Source organism: Athene cunicularia, assembly GCF_003259725.1.
Source record: "Athene cunicularia isolate RWA chromosome 1 unlocalized genomic scaffold, athCun1 chr1_part1, whole genome shotgun sequence".
NCBI classification, from domain to species: domain Eukaryota; kingdom Metazoa; phylum Chordata; class Aves; order Strigiformes; family Strigidae; genus Athene; species Athene cunicularia.
Genome location: NW_020799091.1, coordinates 39,129,528 through 39,153,728, shown reverse-complemented (window position 1 = coordinate 39,153,728; position 24,201 = coordinate 39,129,528). Strand labels below are relative to the sequence as shown.

At 35.7% G+C, this 24,201-nt stretch overlaps 1 protein-coding gene and 1 long non-coding RNA gene across 3 annotated transcripts in view; one reads left to right on the top strand and one right to left on the bottom strand.

Moving 5' to 3' along the window:
* The window catches only part of PCDH9 (protocadherin 9), a 704,699-nt gene that overhangs the window by 473,523 nt on the left and 206,975 nt on the right, over positions 1–24,201 (top strand). The window lies entirely within an intron of this gene.
* Positions 8,211–18,714, bottom strand: LOC113491285. The gene is made up of 3 exons (XR_003400367.1): positions 18,345–18,714; positions 14,282–14,286; positions 8,211–8,222 (listed from the first exon to the last, which is right to left on the bottom strand). It is a non-coding gene; the product is annotated as an uncharacterized LOC113491285 (long non-coding RNA).

The following is a 24,201-nucleotide window of genomic DNA, read 5'->3' as shown; positions in this document are numbered from 1 at the left end:
TTGCTTAGAGAGAATAGCAGGTAGTGTGGCATGTGTTGTAATCCTATTTGAGAGTAAATAGTGAGAAATGCCATTTTACTTTCTAATATATAGTGTACAAAAATTGTACTGTGGGACAATAAATTGTACTGTAGGAGGACCTTTACATTTTGTTCATAGAGTGATCTTTATACAGAAACACCTTTCCATATCTTCACCACTTCCTATGAAATTTGTTATCATACAATATCCTTTCAGCTACTTGTATTGGGTTATGTGGAAAGGTTCTCTAGTGTGGGGGGCTGCAGAGGTGGCTTCTATGAGAAGATGCCAGAGGCTGCCCCCATGTCAGGCAAAGCCAGTTCCAGCAGGCTCCAAGAGGGATCTGCTGCTGGCTAAATCTGAGTCAGTCAGTGACTTTAGTAGTTCCTCTGTGATAACATATTAAAAAAAGGATAAAAAATGCTGCACAGCAGCCCCTGGGAGAGAGGAGTGAGAAAATATGAGATAAACAACCCTGCTCTCACCAAGGTCAGTGAAGAAGGAGGGGCAGGAGTTGCTCCAGGCCCGGGAGCAGAGATTCCCCTGCAGCCCTGGTGCAGCCCATGGTGAGGCAGCTGTGCCCCTGCAGCCATGGGGGGTAACGGGGGAGCAGATCTACACCTGCGGCCCGGGGAGGAGCCCACACCAGAGCAGGTGGGTGTGCCCTGAAGAAAGCTGAGTCCTGCAGAACCCCCATGATGAAATGGGCTCCTGGCAGGAGCTGTGATCCTGTGGGGGATCCCTTCATGTCCATTCCTGAAAGACTGCACCCCGTGGAAGGGGCCCATGCTGGAGCAGTTTGTGAAGGACTGTCTCCCATGGGAAGGACCCTATGCTGGAGCAGGGGAACAGTGTGAGGAGGAAGGAGTGACAGATACAAAGTGTGATGAACTTACTGCAAGCCCCATTCTCCATCTTCTTGCACCACTCGGTGGGGGAAGGTAGAGAAGTCCAGAGTAAAGCTGAACCTGGGAATAAGGGAGGGCAGGAAGAAGATGTTTTTAGATTTGTTTTTATTTCTCATTACCCTACTCTGTTTAACTGGCAAAAAAAAAAATTTAATTTCCCTAAATTGTGTCTGGTTTGTCTGTGACGGTAATTGATAAGTAATTTCCGTGTCATTATCTTGACCCACAAGCTTTTCCTTTTATTTTTTCCCTGACCTGTTGAGGCAGGGGGAGTGATAAAGTGGCTTGGTGGGCACCTGGTGGCCAGCAAAGGTCAATTCACCACCCTACTAAAGTCAAAGCCTGGTTGTTTTATAAGAGAGTTGACAACATATGACCTTTCAGTTTCCTTTGAACTGTCATTAACAGCTGTTCAGCCCACAAACTGCGAGGTTTTATTTATTTTGCTGTTACTGTACACTGGGATTTTAAATGTTTTTTTTAATCATCCTTAATTTGGACCCTATTAAAATATGTAGTAGTCTTTTATAGTATTCAGGGGGGTGTTTGATCCCTTTACAATGGTCCATGGGACAGAATATTTTATCAGTCCACTTACTTTTGTCTACCCTTCTCCATCACTTTTGATCTAAAGCAGAATAGAAAGTTTTTTCCTATCTTTTTTCATCTTTGGTCCACTTGTACAAGTGACAGTTAATTTAGACCAGATTATGCATACAGTTTTAGGTACAGATTTTGAGATTGCCATTTACTTCGTGAATACTTTCATAAGTATATATAGACCAGGGACTGTGTCTCATTATTTTTTCTACAATGCTAACACAATCTGACAAAAAGAGAGATATTAATAGAAGCAAAATCACACTGATATGGCAACTGAAGTATAAGCTATCATAAAGCACTGATGCAGTAGTTCCAGGTCTGCCAGACACTTACTAGTGTCAACAGTAGAAACATCAGTCCTGAAAGAGGATATGGGTAAAGGGCGAAAAGTGATGGGCTGTGACCCAGATTATCACACATTATCAGTTTTCTCAGATGAGATGAAACTACATATATCTTGTTACGTCCTCTATTAAATAAACATGCTGTTATTATTGATAGTTGTTTTTTAAAGATTTAATTAATGTAATTTTGATTGCCAACTAAAACTGTAGAATGGAATGTAAATTCATGTTGAGAAATGTGAATAAATGAATTACAAGAAATGGCTGTTATATTGAATCTACATTGATACCTCTATTATACCATGATCTTTTAATAGTATTAGGGAAGGAAATAATCTACTTTTTTTTTTTTTTTTTAATACACTTAGGCAAGAAACTCTTATTAACAACATTATTGTTAAATGTTGCAGATATTCAGGATATGTAAACACCTTGGCATAGTAGTACATGAAGGGTTAGCAGTGTAGTGGCAGGATGCTGGATGGATAAATGGAACTTCATTCACAGATTTTGCATTTAATATTGTTCAGAAAAAATTCATTTTCAAGGTATGAATACATTCTCAGAAATTGATAACATAGCAAATATATATAATCATGCCTATAGAAAACTAATGTGGCACTTTACTGAATTTACTAAGCTCTTTTTTGGTGACAGTCAATTCTACAATTCTTAATGTTCAGGGTATTTAATATATTTAAAAATTAAAACTCATTATTCCTATTTCATATTTAATACAAGCCTTAGAGTTCAGATACAAAAAAGCAGTGAAAGAAAAAGATCAGTTTCAGAGTAAGATGTTACTCCACTAATCTTGCAGAAACAGATCCAGGTGATGTGAATTTTTATACAGTTTGCACTTAAATATCCAGTTGGCAAGAGGAATTAAAGATAAAGAAATGCGTGTAAAGCCCTGAAGTGTTGGATTCATTCCTTAACTAGAAGTTTTAGTCCACAGATTTAATGCATAGCTTCTGAAAATGTTAAATATTATACGTATTAAAGCTACTTAATTCAGATTTAACAGTAGGAGTTTTGGAGGCCTGCCACGTACAAAGTAAAGTGAGAAAGGTAAGCACTCTCCTGATGTTAAGAGGAGCCATCACTCAAAATCATTTCTGCCTAATTTAAAACCATAGATTTGAACGCTGAAATCATATGGAAGATTTGTGCTTCAGTCAAAAGTTTACATTAAACACAGTATAAATTGTCCCGATTATAGTATCTATGTATCAGCATGAGAGATTTTTGCTTCATGTTTTCCGAATTTGAGTAAAAATGTCTTGTAAAACCAGTTGAGGCCTTATGGGTTTTGTTTAAACTGTGATTACTGAATGTAAAAAATAGCAGTATCAAGACATTATTAATAATAACATAATATCTATTTCTTACAAGCAAGTGTGATATTGATTGACAGTGAATAACTATAGAGCAAACTTTAAAAATACAGTATTTATTATGAATGTGACTTACAAGTAATTATTTAAAGGGTATATTTTGTCCTTCTTTACAGTATTGAAGTTCTCTGGAGTTGGACATGCTCATTAATGGCAAAATGAAACTCTCAATTTAAAAGTTCTGTATGATTATGTTTTAAATAAAGAAGTTATTGCGAATAGCATTTAAAACATATGTACAGGAATCAGACAGCACATCTTTTGAACAGTTACACTGACATTGTTTTTTTTTCAGGCATTTGATTTGGGAATAAACAAACATAAAGGAGAATTTAGGCACCTATATTTGATGATGATGATCAGCTGATGCCCCGCTGAGGAGTTAGGAAACAGCTGACGCATACACCTGATCTGAGGAAACTGAAAATTTATAAATTTATTTTCCACAATCTCTGTATAGCTCATAATACAAGAGAACAGCATTCAAGAAGTCAGTACGCTGAGGAAATGTATGTCTAAGACTGGGAATTAGGAATGGTCAGAACAAAGATTTTGTATGTCAATAGACTTAATTGTACATTTGTGATTCAGATTAAATTTCTACAGTGAGGCTGTGATTCACAATTAAAGACCAGTTCTAAGATTAAATGTAAATAGCTTCTGTGGACCTGAATAAGTAGCTGAGGCATTAAGAATGCTGGGGAAAGAAAACAAGAAATACTTGCTTTTACATAGCCCATTAAATGGAGCATCACCCAAGAGAGTAGGAGATTTCATGGAGGAATGCAAAATTCATTGTGTCAGAGAGATGAGTATTGAAAGATTTCCCTGAAAGAAGTGGAATACTGAAGTCTTGTCCTACCACAGGAACCTGCCTCTGCTTTCTGTGTTCCTACAGAGACTAATGGATACATTATAACCATAAAGATATAATGTATAAAAAAAGCTTTAAGAGAGGTACCAGTTTATCCTTTTCCTTCTCCTGGATTATTTTCCTGTGTTAACATTTTTCACTACATGTGGAAAAGTAGAGAGGAAGAATAATGGAAGGAAGTGGCCATGGATAGTAGAGAGCAAATGCTTTCAACCAGGTAGTAAGTGGGAGAACCAGTGCAATATTCCCTGAATGCAGAAAAGCAGTAAATGTAGAAAAAGGTATTTTATAGTCTGCCTTCTCAGAACATAGCTTGGACAACCCACTGACAGCAGTTCCACAGTTTTATGACACGTGGATGATGCCCAGTTATTAGTCTTGGTCTGAATTCAGTCTGTAGGCAGGTTTGGTGCACTAGGGAGAGTGATAAAGAAAAATGGTAGGAGGTAGTCAGTGGAAGGAAGCAGCCAAAAGTGAATCCATAGGTACATCAGCAAATATGTATGCACCAATCCAAAGAGACAGAGCAAGACCCCAATGCAAGGCTAAATTATTTCAGAGCTCAAATAAACTGAACTAACAAGTAAGCAGTATTGCTTAGAAACTACATGAACTGGCTAAAGATAGGAATTAAGCATAAAATAGCAAATTTTGAGGATGCAAACTGAAGAGGCAGGGTTCAAAATCCAGAATGAGAACCAACAACTCAGTAGACATTACAAGGCAGTTTACACCCTTCAAAATATGCTTATGTAGCTCTAGGTTGGAGGCATCCAGCTGGTCATGAGGCATAGGAGGTACAAACCAGAATTTGTGTCCTATGTACATAGCATCTAGGTACTGCCTGGGGAATGACTGTCCTCTCTAGCCTTCTGTCTGCAGGCAGACTATGATTTGTTAGGTGGTCACACATTCAACAGTTTGGATAAACAGAATCCAAATGTTTTCTTGGCAGCTTCAACTGTTTCAGTTCTAACCACACCAAACTCCTCTGTGGGCTTCACTACACTGAAGAGTAACAGTGAGGATGAAAGAAACTGTGGATGTTCACTATTCCCTTTGTAAAATATATCTTCTAGGATAAAAGAAATCTTTGCAGTCAGTGTAGAAACCTGCCAAGGAGGTCAAGGAATAGAATTCAAAATCATCCAAAAACCTGGTTTTGCTATTTATAGCTGGGGAGAGGAGACAATGGTTTAGTCATCAAAATACAGTCTCATTAAGGAACGATTTGTTAAAAATTCCATATGGGAAACGTTAAGTTTTTCATTCATCCACTTGATTTTGCATACTTTCCCTTGGGAAATGTCATAACTATTATGCCATCACCTTATAATTTTGTCATTTTGCTTCTCTTAGTTTTTTTGTTTTGTTTTCATCTTTCTATTCTCTGGTTTAGATTTAAGCTTACTCTTCCTTTTTTTAAATTAAATTTATCACTAAACTTTATTAATTTAATATGCAGACATATAACTTCTTTTGATTACTTCCCCCTGAAACTGATACCTTACTGGGCATCAGCCAAGGTTGCTGAACATCATACATCTAAGTTTATAGACTCAAAACTTTTACTCTGTAAACATTTTTCTTTTTTTTCTTTTTTTTTTTTTTTTAAACCAGTAAGTCATCCACTACTATACAACTCAAGTGGAACACCCAATCTTAGTAAAATATGAAAGCAATCTCCTGTTGCTAGAACAGGCTGCTTCTATTTCGGTTGCTATGGAGCTTTACAAGTAATCAAAATGCAGACATGAGCTATGACACACCACACCTCACATGTTCCATTGATAGAGACTAGGGACCCCAAGTCAGTGAAACATGTATACAGGGATGTCATGTTCCCATATAGACAAACCCTAACCTTCAAACAAGAATTAAAGTTAACCTTAAAAAGTAGTTGCATTGAATTTTCATACTATGGGCAATATACTTTTATGCTTGTAAGGGAAATTTAATATGACTTCAGTAAAAGCAGTCCCAACAGTGCTTACAGTGTTTCTTCTTACTGAGATTTAGTTGCAGAAGATCAAATATTGCAGAAGAACAAATGGTGCAAGCATACATAATGATACGCTTTTATGTTATTCATATGATTAGATGCAAATTTTCAAAGTTATTTCAGCACTTCCTTATGTTCTTTATGTAACAGCTAGTTTCTACTGAAGTTTTCTCTTTTTCTCAGAAAGTTAAAGATTTTTGTGGCACTTGTGAATACATAGGTAGGTGTATATTTTTCCATTTTCTTTCCTTTTGTTGCATCTGTTGTATTTAATATTTTTCTTTGACTTTTTGCTTAGAAATTTAAGCCAAAAGATTGGTAGTAATATTATATATTGAAGCATGTAAATGCTAAGTATAACATAATTGATATCTATTACTTCTGTATAGATATTTTATTGAAATTAAACCGAAAATATGGGTAAAGGCTAAACGCAATATGAACACAGGGAGGTTATGCATAATTTTAAATTAAAAAATTGGCTCCTAAGGAGTGGTTTTGCAGTATGTCAAGAAGGAATAATTGCATTAGTCCTGAACATGGGCAATATATTTTTATATATAAATCACACTTTTATATATAAATCACAGTAAAAAAAAAAAATAATCTTTGAATGATTCTTTTCTTCACTGTATGTTTTTCATAAATCTCATGTTATCAACTTGTGAATTATTTGAAAACACTGACTAACAATTTAGGAATAGTAATTGTACAGCAAATTAGATCTTTCTCTAAGGTTTTTGGTAGAGATTTAAAAATATAATCAAAACTATTTAAGATGGGAAAAACCTAAACAAAGAAAAATAATTAAGAATCAAGAGCAGTTATTTTGTAGTAATAGCAATGCTTTTAATTGACCATTTCCCTAATAGAGCATATCTCTATTTTAATTATATGTAGCAACTCTTTCTGACATCCATGCTACATTTGTCTTGCATTTTTTATTTCTAGACTTCCTTTTCTCCAAGTATTTAATGCCAGTCAAGAAAGGAAATTGAAAAGGAGTTAGGCTGTGGCAAAATAATTGATGTCCCTTTAGGTTTGCCCCATGAGGATGCTCACATAATAGCGCAAATCCCCTTGATTTAGGTCTCACAGTTTAACTTGTCAATATGTAATTATGGTTCCAAAACAAAACAGATTACTTCTCAGTTTTAGTGTGGTTTCAACCATGCAGAATGTAGAAGAAACACCCAAGGCTGGTAAAAGGGATTGTCCCATTAGTATTTTTTTTATATAATGACCCATGGGGACTGTGCCTATACTTGTATCAGTTCAACAATCTGAAACAAGAAACCTTTTCAGATCCCCTAGTTAAACTAAAAGAATTGGAACATTACATTTGACTACCACTAATAAATTTACAAAACAATAGCATATTTTTTACATATTTACTGTTTATCTTTCTTTAACAGTTCTTGGAAATATCATCTCAGGCAGACTGGCTAAATGACTCTCTACAGATGACATTTTTGTCACATCAAAGTCTTTTCTGTTACAGATTGTAATTGATTTTTTTTTTAATATTTTTATGAAAGCTTAACATTAGTATGGATTATCAGTAGCAGTGCAATTTCCCTCACATCATAAACGGGATCAGTTAAGGTAACACCTCTTCTATTAATATATTTTTAGCAGCTCTGCAAACAACATGGAAAATGTTCATGCTTCCTCAATTCTTATTGCTCTATCAGCCATTCATTCTCACCTCCTGTTTTACAGCTGCAGCTCTTTAATCCCAGGAAAGACAACTTTTTAAATTATTATACTTAATGAAATTGTTAAGCGTTCCTGTTTACTGTACTTTGATAGATTACATGAGTCGGAGGGCCTTCTATTAAACCAGTCTATTTTAAAAACCAGTAACCACAGTGGTGAAAGGCAACTACATATATACTTTTTTTCTATGCAATATCTATTGATGTAATTACTATTGATTCATTTTAATCCATCTGGAGAGCCTAGTGTCTCCAGTGTGATTGTCAATGGGACTGTAATCCCTCCTCCAGTCTCTTCCAACTGAATGAGGAATCCAAGAGCTTCTGATAGGAGGAAAATTCCCACTACTACCCACTGCCTAATTTGAATACTAATGACAAGCATCAGTCATACACTTCAAAAATCAACAATGTATATAATTAAAATTACCTTCAAAGAAGTTACTTTATATCTGTGTCATTGGCATTGCTGAGACTGAGTCATGTGTTGTCTTCAGGCAGCTTGAGAAGCAAAAGCTTCAGCATGCTCAAGGAAGGTCTGTCAGAAGGAGTATATTGTAAATGGAATTCTGTCAGGCATACCCAACTCTATTTTGACCTTCTGACCTGCTGTGGTGTGTTGACCCTGGTTGGACACCAGGAACCACCAAAGCCACTCTATCACACCCCTTCCTTAGTTGGACAGGGGAGAGAAGATATAACAAAAGGCTCATGGGTTGAGATAAGGACAGGGAGAGTTCCTTCAGCAATTAATGTCATGGGCAAAACAGACTTGACTTGGGGAAAAAAATAATTTAATTTATTGCCAATCAAATCAGAGTACAGTAATGGGAAAATAAAAATAAATCTTAAAACACCCTCCTCCTCACCCCTCCTTTCTTCCCAGGTACAACTTTACTCCTTATTTTCTCTACCTTCTCCCCACCAGTTACACAGAGGGACAGGGAACAGGGGTTGCACTCAGTTCATCATACTTTGACTCTGCCACTTCTTCCTCCTTAGGGGAAAGACTCCTCACACTCTTTCCCTGCTCTAGTGTGGAGTGTCTCCCACAGGAGACAGTCCTCCATGAACTTCTCCAACATAGGTCCCTCCCACAAGGTGAAGTCCTTCAGGAGCAGACTGCTCCGGTATGTGTTCCTTGTGGGGTCACAAGTCCTGCACCAGTGTGGGCATCTCTCTCCATGAGGCCACAGGTCCTGCCAGGAGCCTGCTCCAGTGCAGGGTTCCCATGGGGTCACAGCCTGATTTGGGCACATCCACCTGTTCCAGCATGGGCTCCTCCCTGGGCTGCAGGTGGAGACCTGCTCCCCCGTTACCCCCCATGGCTGCAGGGGCACAGCTGCCTCACCATGGGCCGCACCAGGGCTGCAGGGGAATCTCTGCTCCGGTGCCTGGAGCACCTCCTGCCCCTCCTTCTTCACTGACCTTGGTGTCTGCAGAGTTCTCACTCCTCACTCCAACTGACATTGCACAGGTTTTTTCCCCTTCTTAAATATGTTATCCCAGAAGCACTACCACCATTGCTGATGGGTTCGGCCTTGGCCAGCAGTGGGTCTGTCTTGGAGCCGGCTGGCATTGGCTCTACTGGACATGGGGGAAGCTTCCAGCAGCTTCTCACAGAAGCCACCACTGTAGCCCTCCTGCTACCAAAACCTTGCCATGCAACCCCAATACACAAACCTTCATTAAAAAAGCGCAAACCGTTACCTTCTAGCTCCATAAATTCACATGAATAACTGCTCAAGTGTTCATGGTTTTAATTTCCATGGTTTATTTTACCTGAAAGTTTCACAGTTTTTACTACCCTACAAATTGCTGTGATATGCAAATGAGCATAGGATAATTTCAGGCCTGCTGCCACTAATATTAAACAGTAATAACATATAAATCACCTAAAACATGCATTAAATAACAGACATGAAAAGCATCTGTGCTACATTTTAATGGAATTAATCTTTATGAAGGCCAAAAAATTATGTGGTGAATACTGACTTTTAAATAATTGCTTTTATTTATGGACAGAATTGTTTTTATATATAAGTAAATATATTAGAACCAGGTCCAAAGTTTTTCTAGTGACTTTCTACTAATTAGGAGACTATTGCAAGTAATTCAGTTTAACTGGATATTACTGTGTTCTTTGCTTGAATGGAAAAACTTTTTTTAAATCGATATTTCATAAGTAATTATTTTTTTAATATTGTTTTAAAGTTGTTGCATTTTTCCTTGTGCATACAACACACTAGTTTTCATTTATACAAATAAAATTATGTATGCACTAAAGCCAGAAGAATTTGGATAGTCAAGGAAACAGGAAGGAAAATATCCTTTTTAAAATACAGGTATCAAAATAGGTTGGTAAATGTGAATTTTTTACACAAATGCTTAAGTATAATAGACGATGTAAAGTAAACACCGTATTGGGTTTGGTTTCCTTGGTAATAGCTTTATTACTGCAGCATATCAAAACATGTAGTTCAGTTACTTGGTAGCTATGAAACTTGCTAGAAAGCGCATGATAGTAAGCCTTCAGATATAAATTGTAAGTTCACTCTACCTCCTTCCCAAGTTCTTTAAAAATACTGCATTTTTGTTTATCACTCATACATTTTCTTTAAGTTCCCTACCTCCCATTTCCTTGCTTTTTTGAAAGAGATTACATATTCTAATATATTAAAAATGGGGGGTGGGTGGTGGTGGTGGTGTGTTAATTATTTTTTTATTACATAGGAAGAGCTTCATTAAGGGGACTTGGAGAAAAATCGACAGTTGGAATTAAGGTTTATTCCCTTAACTGTCATCAGCTCTACTGTTTGGTTGTTATTATAATCTTTAAGCAAACTACATCTTGACAATGACCTCAAATACAATGTTAATACTAACAAATTTTAAAATCTGGTATTACATTGAATAGGACCATATTTCATGGAAATTGATATTATATTCAGGTGGTCATACAAGGGAAATTTTCAGATTCTGGGAAGAAAATATTACTTACCAGAGTTTTCATTTGAAATTTTCAATCTTTTCAAAGAGGGAATAAGTATTGTTATTCAAATAACAGTGTAATTACAATATGGATATTTATTTAAAATTTTTTATAATCTTTTATTGAGAAATAAACTCATGAGAAATACATATTTCAATGGAATTCTGGTTTTAAATATGGATTCTGGAAATACTCTTAAAAGTTTATGTTATATTTCATTGGATTGGATTCCTTTAAAATTCTTTATTTTTGACCAGAAAGCTATCAGACCTTTTCAGACTTTTTTTTTTTTTTTTTTTTTTTTTAAATAAAGCATTTACTTTTACCTCCATCATCCCCTGAGTGCTTTTCTTCTCAGGATTTTTACATTGTCTTGCTAGTGATCTCCACCAATATCACAAAATCCCAAAATATATCACAAATATCACAAATCCCAAGATGATCACTTTCTGAAGTTTGTATTAAACTGTGTTTTCAGATCATTTCTTCTACTGTCTTCTTTCTAAAATAAAATAATTGGTCATGTCATTACAACGCAAATGTATTTTGATTAAGTCACTGAGTTTCAAGTGTTCCATAATTAATATGTCAGTGTACTCAAATAGTAGTTTAAATCTTTGTGTTCTTGAGGTGTGGTAAAAATGCAAAGGAGGTATGCATCATTGGTAAAATAAACCCTAATAAACTGTGGTATAATCCCATCTTTTACTTTCTGTACAGTTCCTGTCTTGAGGCACCAATATATATTAAATGCCTACTTTGTTTAAGAAATCTAGTAATGTGCACTGCAGTTAATTTATTTGGGGACAATTACTAACAGAGAATTAGAAGAGAACATTACTACTCCTGTCCTCTTGCTGGGGGCACACAAAGTGAATGTGAGTGACAGCATGCTTAGTGGTGAGAGGTTTCAGTCTATGCTCAGAACCCAGAGGGTGCAGAATGGTCACAGAGAAACACAACTGCTAAGTAACTGGCCCCGTCAGTGTGTATGTAACACAAATGCCTCATGAGACTGCTTCAGTGAAGGTGATTTGAGAGTAATATGCAAATCATTATAAAGTTATATTAGTTCCAAGTGCTCTTGGTTGGCACTGCTTTTGGGGGCTTTTTTTTGAGGAAACACTCGTACTTTTGCAATAAAATGCCTGATCTTATGTATCTGTCCTGTGTATCTGGAATTGTCTTTTTTCTCTAAGACATCTAGAAGTCAAGTGTTTGAACCAGCCAGAAATTTGATGCCTCTGAGAGTATGGAAATCTAGATAGTCTGTTTGAACAACATATAACTTTATTTTGCTTTCAATACTATAATTTACATGGCAACTTTTACATTAGGTAATAGGAGTTGCTTTTCTACTGCCTTCAGGTGTTTTCTGTGCAATTGTCTTATTGACAGATTTCTCTGTAATCCCTTAAACAAAATTAAAATCGACCTGTAAACTGAAACAAGTGTTAAGTACTCAATTCACCCCTCACTATCAGCATTTTTTTTCTCCCCTTCCTCAATCAGAATGAAAATATTCCTTCCTAAAAACTTCAGTGAAATTATAGAATCCTTCAGTGTTAGACTGTAAAGATAGGTTAGGTTATAACTTGGTATCTCCTTTGGTAAGACCTACCCTAATATTTAATTCTGTGGGAGAGAAAGAGACCTGTTGGTTTGCAGCACTGAAATAAGCTTCTGCTTCTATCATAGCTGCAATATGTAAAATTCATCAATTACAACATTATTGTCTCCACTGCCAACCTGTAACTTCTGTTAAGTACAGCCTGAATTCTCTTAGAAATCTTCTCCTCACATGAATACTGTAGCCCATGATCAAACTGCCATGTATTCTTCTCACAGAGAAATTAGACTGTCTTAAATCTCTCATTTTAAGAGCAGCATTAAACTGTTGCTTCATTCCTTTTTTTTTTTTTTTTTTTGCTTTTTCCTTTTTCCCCCCTTCACTTTTTTTTTCAGTTTTTCAGCACTATTTTGGAAGCGAGGATTCCAAAGCCAGATAGAGCTTTCCCGTAACACTCTGCTTATATCTATGCTAGGCCCTCTGTGCTCCCTGATTAACCTCTGTATATCCATATTGGTACTGTGTTAAAAAAGCTAGAATGAGAGAAACATCCAGGGAAGCTGATTCAATACTGGACACTGCTGTGCAAGCTCTGGAAAGTGAAGAGATGGACCTAGACTGCAGAAAGATTCACAAAGATTAAATTGGTACAGTTATTTCTGCTTTGCAAAGAAATAGTCTCTCAAGAGAATACAACATTTTGTGGCATCCAAGCTTCATGAATTTGAAGGTGGTTGAGCAATTCAGTCCTAGATAGCTTGCCATGTGGAGATGGTGATCTAGCCTAAAGACAAAACTCAGAAATACAGGCTATTTAAAGTTCTTTTATTTCTCTGAGAAATTTGAGGTAACAGGATAATACTTTGCCTAAAGATGCAAGATGAAGTTTCTTAATTTTTCTTTTAGCCACAATTCAAACAAACAGTTAAAACCATTTCCTGACTGCTGCCTTTGTTATCAGAGTAGAACTGTGGCGTTAAAGTTCTAACAAATATTCTCAAAATTGATTCATGTATTTTTTATTTTTTTTTCATAATTAATTACAAGGAATAGGATTTTCTTTCAATACACACCACATGTTTATTGGTGGGTGGCATATTCTAGTTGTATATAGAACTATATAAAATTATGGTCACCTACATTTTAGTGAATATTAGCTTTTAGATCAATGATTATTTCAAACGCAGTGAATTTTCTGACATATCCAAGGCAGAACTTCATTAGTGAATAACTTGTTGTTGTTGTTCAGATAATTAACTTATGAAATATTAGCCCATGCAATGGTAGAATAAATGCTTGACTAAAAGCACATTTTTTATATAATCTCTGAGAATTATCATTATGTAATAATATATCTAATGACTTTCATGATTTAAAATGATAGAGTAAATTATAAGAAAATGACTACTTAATGAAATCCAGATGGAAGCTTTTGGTCTCATTGGGATTTTCTCCTATTCCCTCTGCTACCAAGCCATTCTAGCAATTTCAGTTTACAAAATATATTAAGTAATAAGGTGATCTTAATTCAGTAAACCACCTACAAAGACCTAATTTAATCCAGAATTAAAGGTCTTTTAATATTTTATGCTTTGTTTTGTCTTCAGAAAAAAATAAAGTTGGGGTTTTAAATATTATGTAAAATAGTTTTTAAACTTATCTGCAGATTCCAAATACTCATTTTCTTGGTGTAAAATCCTACCAGATTTTTATGTTTTGGTGTGGCTTTTGTGCACTGTCAGCCTCTCAGTTTCTGGTACAGATAGAAATGTAATGATATCCTGAACAGAACAAGTATTAGTTCTGGCAAGGGCTTTCACTGAGGTGCCTGTGATTTGTATCCAGTTAGCACTCAGCCTCAAATTTTGGATTAGAGAACTTTTCCTTGGAAAAATAATCTTTTGTTTCTTTCTCCCCTTTCTAGTCAGCACTTCTTAGTATTCTTTTAAATAAATAATAATAATAAAAAATATCCAGGTAGGCACAAAATTCCTCTTATGAATACCCACTGCATTTTGATACCAGTATTGATACTTTAGTTAGGGATTAGTAGCATCAAACTAACAAAACTACATTCCATGGTGGAAAAACTTACAATGCTTAGTTCACCACATCAAGATGAACACAGGAAAAAAGGCTTTCTGTACAGAAAAAAACAAAACCCTCAGGTGGTGGCCTCTCTTACTCATAGAGTCAAAAGAAGGATTTAAAGACGAATTGGTCATATTTGTTGCCATCTGTAAGTACTTTTGTATTCTCAAGTACAGGAATGCATCATATTTTTAAATATATAGCATCATTTTTTTTTGTGTGGTATCAGAATTAAGATGGTATTTCAGTGAAGCTATGGACAACTAATGATGAAAGCAAAGACAAATGGTTTTGTGTGGTTTGGTTGGGCCTTTTTACTTTTTCTTTTTAAGACGTTATGTTTTATGTTATTGTGTCTGGTTGCAGTGGATTGAGCAAGTAATAAAAGGAAGTTACATCCTGTTTGATAGCATTATTATTTTCTGTATTTCAAAAAGCCAATAAGTTTCCAAGTCCTTTGTCCTGTCTTCCTTCTAGTACTACCTAGAACAAGCAGTGGAGAAATTAAAACACCAAGAAAAAAAAAAAAAAATCCTTAGAAAGCTTTATTAAAAACTTCCAGCAAGATTCACCTCCCCTTGTCATCAGTCCCTTATGTTTTTTTTGGCAAAGCATTCCTATCAATCCGATACAGATTGTATTCCTTTCACCATAGAAAATTTATGCTCCTTAAGAAAACTTTTCTAGAATACCTGAAACAAAGTTTCACATGGGTTTGAAATATACTTCGTTACAGCACCCTATAGCCCCCAAAGAGTCAATGGCAAACAGTATTAATGACATGGGACAGTTTGTTATGAAAGACAGAAAAGATTAATGATGAAAACAGTGTTTCAAGCTTATGCAGAGAACTGTGGCAGCTCCAGAGGGCAATGGCTTGTCAGAACCTCTGTTCCTCTGCTTTCAGTCACACTGGGTTGAGAAAACAGTTTCAGATAGTTCCATATGGGGTACTGAGAGTGGAGGAATATTGCACTGTATTCTGAATAATTACATAGTCCTCTATGGTTATAAACAGCTTCACTTTCTAAAAAGACCACTTATAAGGAACTGAAGGAAGAAATGCTGCAAACATTCATGGAAACAGAAAACCTCAGGGACAAGCTGTGGCTTTTGGATTAGTCTAAGTAATGTCACCCAAGGAAGCGGGAGTGTATCGAAGGATAAATCCCCCCATTCCCTTGCAGTCACCTTGTCAAACTCTTTAGATAAGCCTCAAAGGTGGGACATGGACTGAACTAAACCAAATGTTTATCACTGGTTCCATCATGTAGCCATTTGTGACACTAATGTGCAAATCAGACACTAAGCATGCGTTGCTAATGACTTGCTAATGACTAATGCTCCTTCGCCACTGAAGTGGTAACAAGAACTGATAAGAGGTGATAATTTCTGGGATGACTGATAGGATCCCTGGGAACAGAGGAAAAACACCAACTACCACCAACTGGACTGGAATCCATGCTCCACCTTTTTCCTCATCTCTCCTGGAAATGAATTTGTGGAATACCTGCCCCTCCTAGACTAGTAGCTAATAAAATGAACTTAAAAGGGCAACAGAAATTTTGCTGTGTGTGCACCCACCATTCAGGATTACCAGACCTGAGACAACATTGGATCCAGCGGTGGTGATCTGGATTTCTTTGACTCTCTTTCTCTCTTTCCCTTCCCTTTCCTTTCTTTTCTTTCTCATAGATTTATAAGAGACCACATTCCTTAGTATCCTTTTCCAAGTTTAAATTGTTCTCTACTGCAAGTAAAACATTTTAACTGGTGTTTAGTGTCATTTCACCTTAATTTAATCCGAGGGGATCACAGAACCATTGTGATTCTCTGGGCTTCCAGTCTGGGTCATGACACCGCTTAAATGATATATTAGCTTAAACAAACCGATGTAAAGCCCATTACTTATATGTATTGATAAACCCATTACAGAAAACTATTCAACAGCATTGGTTATTTTTTTCTCTGTCTCTCAGTCATATTAGAATTGTCATTGTGAATCCTTATAGGAGCAGCTTCTCTATTTTGATCTTAAAGACTCATTACTTTTTTTCTTCTATCAAATTAAACTATTTCGTGTTCTAATTTATTCCTGTTTGATGGTATATTGTACTGAGTGAATATATACAAATCTGCTGTTCTAGAGAAATTAAGCATTTCATGCATACTTACAGATAGACAGATAGATATATATAGACAGACAGACCTAAAACATTAATGGAACCTTACCAAAGATTTGAATTTGCTTCAGAGGAATCTAGATTTCTATTACCATAAAGATGGTGAGAATGTGTAGCAGCAATAAGGCTATCAAATAGCTATTTTTCTAATACCTTTCATTTCCAATACTCTTATTTTTATGTTACCTTTATATTAGTTACTTGGAAATAACTTGAGCACCAACATTTGGGATCTTTGATATATTTAGATAGTTTGCTAATTCTGCTGGCTGCCTGACTAGTTACAGAAAAAAACAAAAATCTTGGCCAATCTACTTGGATGTTTGGTCTGAAAACTTAAGTCTAGTATGAAGCTGAATAAAAAGAAAAGATTTACTTACATCAGTACTTATTTAGGCTGTTATGATAAAAATATGTAGCTGCATAAGGGAATGTCATACAAAAAGTTGTTTTGGGATGTAGGGTTTGGATTTTTTTTCCCGGTTTTGGTAATGAAAATTTTTCTCTATGTAAAATCTCTCCTGCCCTGCATGGAAAATAAAAATGGTTTTAATAACATAACCCGGCAGTAAAATAACTGTTCCTGTACCTGTTTTAACTCATGTTTGAGCTGAATGCAGTTCAGAAACATAATTAGTAAGAAAGAACAGACTCTTTCTTGTGAGTTTCATTATGTTTTTTGGCTTATTCTACTAAAATTTCTCTGTGAAGACCCTTGTGACTGAAACAGGGCGAGACACTCAAGGGTATGAGCCTTTCCTACTTCTCTCATTGTAAGCATTAGTCTGATAGCAGCATACAATAGTTGGTTTGTTTATTTAAATGAATAATTTTAAAACATGGCCTTAAACTGAGTAGACTATATGTTCATCCAACATTCGGATATAGATGCACTTTTTGTTGTGGGAATAATTTCATCGTAGTGGATGGACTATTTTTTTTTCATCCATGTAAAAACTATATCCTTCATTTATTTCAGGATGGGGCACTCAAGGGGTTAACTAAACCTCGTTTCTGTGGTGAGAAAAATAATTGGTATTGATTAGCAGTTGGTGCAACATTGCTGGAAGGGTTATTAAAGCCCTAAAGTACAGTACAAAATGATACTGAAAGCATCATGTACTCCCTAGACTGTCCTACACTAACCGTTCCTGTGTTTGAGATGTCCTCCTGACTTTGCTTATGATTCTCAGGAGCTTTGTTATACTTAGTGATTTCAAATTCTAAAGAACATTTAATTAGTTAAATGGGGGCTAGGGTGAAGGGGAATTACCCAAATGTAGAGGCTGCTGTCTTTCTCCTCAAACAAAACTTGAGAGCTATTTCATTAAGAAAGAAATCATTAAAGAATTGGATCTTATAGCCATGTCTTTTATGCAGCTTCACTTTATGTGATAACAAAGTGATAGCAAGGGACTGGAAAGTACATGTTTCTTTCTTTCCTTGTTGTTGTTTAACCCCAGCCGTCAGCTCAGCCCCACACAGCCACTTGCTCACTCCCCAACAGTGCCATGGGGGAGCATTGGAAGAGTAAATGTGAGAAAACTAGTGGGTTGAGATAAAGACAGTTTAGTAAGTAAAGCCAAAATGGCACATGCAAGCAAAACAAAACAAGGAATTCATTCACCCCTTCCAATTGACAGGCAGGTGTTCAGCCATCTCCAGAAAAGCAGGGCTTCATCACATGTAACAGTTAATTGGGAATACAAACACCATCACTTCAAATGTCCCCCTTCCTTCTTCCCCCAGCTTTATGTGCTGATCATGACATCATATGACATGGAATATCCCTTTGGTCAGTTGGGGTCAGCTGTCCCAGCTGTGCCCCCTCCCAGCTTCTTGTGCACCCCCAGCCTACTCACTGGTGAGGTGGGGTGAGCAGCAGAAAAGGCCTTGACTGTGTGTAAGCACTTCTCAGCAAGAACTAAAACATCCCTATATTATCAACACTGTTTCCAGCACAAATCCAAAACATAGCCTTATACTAGATACTATGAAGAAAATTAACTCTATCCCATCCAAAAGCAGCACAGTTGTGCAGCTATTTTATATTCTCAGTCAATGTATCCTTACAGTGAACCAAGAATACACTGGACTTTGCAGAAGTGATATCCCAGATAATCTAATCAGATTTGTCACTTATATTTTAAGGAAATTGCTTGTCAATAAATTATTTTAAAATTATATTAAATATAAAAGTAGCTCAAGGAAAATGTGTTAAAATTAGAACGGAAGTTACATATCATAAGCTTAAATCTCTTTTCACTTAGATTGATGCTAATCCTTTTTTTTCTGTATATCAAACTGAATATACTCATCATGACAGTTGCTGACTTTTTCAACAAAAATAAATGCAGTTCAGTAAACATGTCAAGCACAGTTAACTGCTTTAGGGCCTTATTTAAACATTAGGTAGTGATTTAGAACAGTGTGGTTTTACTCTGTCTTGTGCCTGGGTCTGACTCAAGAGATGTCTCTTCTGCACTGCCAGGTGATTGTGACAGGTCAAGGAGCAGTGGAGGGTGAAACGGGGACACAGTTGAGGGTGACATTGCATGGTCCACGGAGAGGTCCCAAAGGAAGGTTCCAATCCCAATGGCTTCTACACTTAGAACACCTTTGTTCAGAAAATTTGCAGTTTCTAAAAGATAAACTGCAATTTAACTGAAAGGCTTAGTGTATTCTTTTTATTTTATTTCAAGTTTTCTGGTAGTAAACCACTGTAATCTCCTAGCAGTATGATTGTTCCAACCTCAGTAAGTTGTTTCCAGGACTTATCACAACCAACTGCTATAATGGACTCTTCTAGCAGAAGTTGAGCAAGCAAAGAAATACTGTGGCAAAGCTCCACATTTTTCTTTTGGTATTTTTCTTAACTTCAGTGTATTATATCACCCAGTCTGCATAAAGTGATTGGGATTAGAAAGATCTGGTCCAACATCTACATTTTTACAAGTAAATACAAACATAGTAATAGAATGTATACTATTTATGTCCATATATATATATATATATATATAGTTGCTATTAGTAAAAATAGTACCTTTTTCTCAATAGTATAAAACTGCATATCTATTGTATAGTATTGATGCTAATAAAATTTTCTTAAATCTTTTGTTGTAAAGAAATAAAGTGGATCTATCATAACAGCCTTTTTGCTTAACCTGAATGAATTCTTATACAGATTAAAACCTGTAACTATATATTTAGAAGTTACAGGGTAGAACACTAACTCTTACAGAAAAAATGAATGTTATTGCATAATGCAGTACATCAGAGAATAGCTAAGTAATTGAATTTCTTCTTGACAGATATATTGGGAGATACTTGACTGTCTACAGTAACACACTACCAGATTACCTATATTAACTAGTCCACCTGCCCAAAAATTTTAATGGCCAATCTACAATAAAAAGCTGTATTATCTTGAATTGAATCCTTCCAAGTTAGCCTTCCATGATTTGGAGAAAATGAAACATCAGCTGTCCATCATGAAACAGAGGGCTCCACAGACACAGAAAGTCAAGTGTTTGGTGGTTTCATGAGGCCACACTTGAGTTTAAGTTTCTGTATAAAGGTAATACTTATTTTCAAAAGCTTACTCCAAAATAATACTGTGGTTTCTGATTTGGTAAGTGAGACAGTGCTTATCCTGTCCTTTGAAGCTATTACTATTGACTATTTAGTGTTTCTTTTTTTGCAAACACACTTTTGCCTGGTTTGCAATATTTTCATTATCATGATAGTATTTTCTTTCAATTTTAGGGTAAAACATGATGCAGCATATGCTATGATTGCTGTATATTCACAGTCCATTGTACCTAATGTATGAGTAATGCACATAGGAATCTTTTGAAAATATTGGTTTATGTCTACTTTCCTATGTCCCCTCTCCAACTCTACTACCTAATACTTATTGCAGCTTAATTTTCCAGGTATTCCCAGAGTTCCTTCTATTTTAAAAATAAACCCGATTACTATACTTACAGGTTATCTAAATTTACATTCATTGATGAAAGAAACTGCTGTAAAATTTTGAAAGAACTTGGCAGTAACTTGAACAACAGAGTTGCCCACTTCACATTATATGGTGACAAATTACACTGAGTACTGAGGCAAAGTACTTTGAAAACATCTGCTAAACAAATACACAGGTAATGACAAACTAATCAAATGCTTTTGTGGTTGACTGTCATCCAGCTTTACTGAACAGACAAGCTGTCAAATCAAGATAGTCATTGTTAGGAGTTACTCAGGAAAGACTCGTGAAAGAGGTTCATTTGAATCTGTTTCAAGTAAAATAATAACTTTTCTACCAATTGTTTTATCTGAAAAACACATAAATAGAAATGCATCAATCCTGAATTCAGGTATTTTATTGCCATGAAAATAGTTCTGTGAAATTCTTTGAGAAAACTTCAGTCTTCAATCCCGATGTTGAACAGTTCACACAGAACCTTTACTTAAGAAGAATCTGCCATATTAGTGTATTTATAAAACTTCTCATCTGTGTCCATTCCTTAGTGAATTATAGTTTTCAGGTCATTCGTACCTGTGGTCCACTTGGAGTTATGTGAAGAGCAGTAGTTTATTTTGCATTACAGTAGAGAATTTAACAGTCTACAAATACATGCTAATAGATATGCCTGTTCTGGTCAATATAATTATTAGGATAATGTACTGCCTAACCCAAGACCTATAGCAGGGGTATGCATAGTGTCCTCACAAAAGGGTATAAAACACTGTCTTGTCAATGTGTGTGTCCTGTGGCAAATGTCTTTGAACCCTTAAAGGTGAGAGGATTATACGCACAACATAAAACCAGGAGGAAATACTGAACATAAGATACTGCACCTTACTGATTTGCATGAAATAAAGGTATTTATTACACTTTTGTTTGGAACTTCTTTACACTTTTCCTCTTATAAAGTGAGCTGCCCAAATCCAGCTTCTTAACAGTAATAAAAGTATCATATTGAAATGGAATCCCAATGAACTGTGTTTATTACAGCTGACAGAATTTTTCAAGATTCAATAATTTAATTTTAAAATAGAAAAAATAAACCCAGACAAAATACATATATTTTTCCTTTTTTTTTTTGTACCACTTTTTGTCTTTATCTTATCCATCAGTAATGTTTCTTTGGATTCCTAGTTTTCTGCTTTCCTTTTCTCAAGTGTCTTTGATTTTAGTGATAGTTATTTGACACTTGAATGAAAGGAGAGAAATATGTCTTTTCCATGATTGAGTTTAGTTATTTAGAAAAATGTAGCCACCTCACTAATCAGTTGAAATGTAAATTTGAAGACTTGTACCCATAGTGTTATGAATTTACTACTAAACTCCTCTGTAGTCTGTCACTTTTCTGCTCTAGGCTTATGTTTCTCCTCAACATTTCTGCCTGATTTTTCCAGTTCAAATGTAAATATAACTTAGGAGCCTTTTCTTCCTTTATGGCTGCCCAGCACCTGGTTTCACTAGAACATTAATGCTCCAGTAATAAGAATAATAAACTAAAGCAAATACAAACTCGTTGTAAACAGCTCTTTATTCTAGTCTTTAAGTTTTGTTGGAAGAGAGAAGATTGTGTCTGGTGAAACTACTGTTGTTAAGGAATAAGTTGGATTGGTCTGTGTTCTTTAGCTTGACTGCTCAAATGGCTAAGTCCACAGCTGTAATGGGGATGTGCTTTATACACATTATATCTTTCTATGGTGATTTTTTTTTTTTCCTTTCTAACTTATGACTTCTGAAAGATGTGAAATGATTTAATCAAATAGATAGAAAGAAAGATAGGGAAAAAATGTGATAAGCATGAAATCCAATGTAAGATGTAATTTTCCACCAATTTGGTGTCTGCCTTCAAAAAATATAGTTGGGTAAAGGTTGGGGTTGAAGATAATTAGTTCTGTTGTCTGTGTTTGCAGGGTGAATTGGGACACAATCTGAACAAATGATGTTTCTTGTAAAACTGTATTAAAGCAATTTCTAGAAGAAAATTGTGGAAAAGCGAGACATTTTGCTATTGGTGCACAGGTCTCAGGAGTTTACAGTTGAAAATATTAATGATTTTTGCATTAGTCTTAACACTAGGAGATTAAGTCCATTTTGACCGAGAAATGAAATGGCAAATTGTGCCTTCTTAAACCATATACTAATGAGATTTGTATAGGTGTCTGTAATTTTAGTAGAGTTGTATTATTTTTTCCCCTAAGATCTGTAAGCCAGCTCTTAATCATTCTAAGACATTTGTGGAAGCATTGTGTAAGTCATTACCTGTTCCTTTTACAGTTTCTTTTAATGGAGAAACTGATCTTGTGTAGTCTCTGGCTAGTGTCACAGTGAACATAGTAAAATAAATGCGAACACAGTGATATTACCAGGACATGGATGGGTGTATTTATATCCTTGAAGTAATGCAAAAAAATGTAATGAAAAGACCTGATTTATTTTTTTTTTTAAAGGAAAGCATATTCTTCTCTGTTAATTTTAATAATTTCAGAAGCATGTGTAGGACCTTTTTCACCCTTGTCCTTATTCTTCCACCTGAAAAGTCACAGTTTCGTGTTAAAGAAATGAGTCTTAAATTAAAGACAGCCTCCAAATATTGCTGGTCTGCCTCCTGCTGCTGCCCAAGAAAGGTAGATGTGAGGCTCCACATGTGGTAGAGAAAATTCTGCATTATGTCTGGATTGGAGGAGCAGCAGTGACAGGGACAGCACCAGGACACTGAGTATTACCATTGCTATTTTACTGTTTTATGTTTGTCCTTCTGATGTTTGTCTAGTGCTGAAAGAAGATAGGGACAATTGAAGTGACGTGACCTATCACCTCATATGTGCTGTGGCGGTTGTCTCTGTGTGCTATAGACCCAATCACTCCCTGGGTAGCATAACACATAATTTTCATTGATTTTGGTAGGAGTTGAACAGAAGCAAGTAAGGGCAAAATTTGGTCTTTGGCTGCCGTGATTCTGTGCTTGCAGATTGCAAAGGCAAATAAAGGTCTGTGTGATTCCATTCCTTCTGAGTAAACTACTGTGTGTAAAAGACTAAAAAAACCAGAAACTTGCTGCAGTGTCATTATCGGTTTGAAGCCCCAGCTTGTGTCACTGTAAAAAGAAGGGGAACATAAGCCAAGTTTTTCAAAATGTCAAGAATTATCTCTGCTTTGTCAGATTTGAGAGTGGCATCATGGGGCTTAATTAGACATCATGTAATAGAAAATGCAGGGGTGTTAGTCAGTAGTGAGTGTCTTTCACAGAGATATAAACATTCATGCTGGTACATTATTCGACATCTTTCCAGTAAGCTTGTGAATGACCTAAAATATAAAGAAAGATTATTCTGTTATCAAATGTCAGTCTGATGATCAGGTATAAATTCTTCCCTATTTGTTTTTAAGAGGTTTCTCAATCTACTAAAGGAATCAACTACAATGATTAGGGTTTTCTAAATATAAAACCTTGGAATTCTTTAACTACTGTTTTGTTATGGG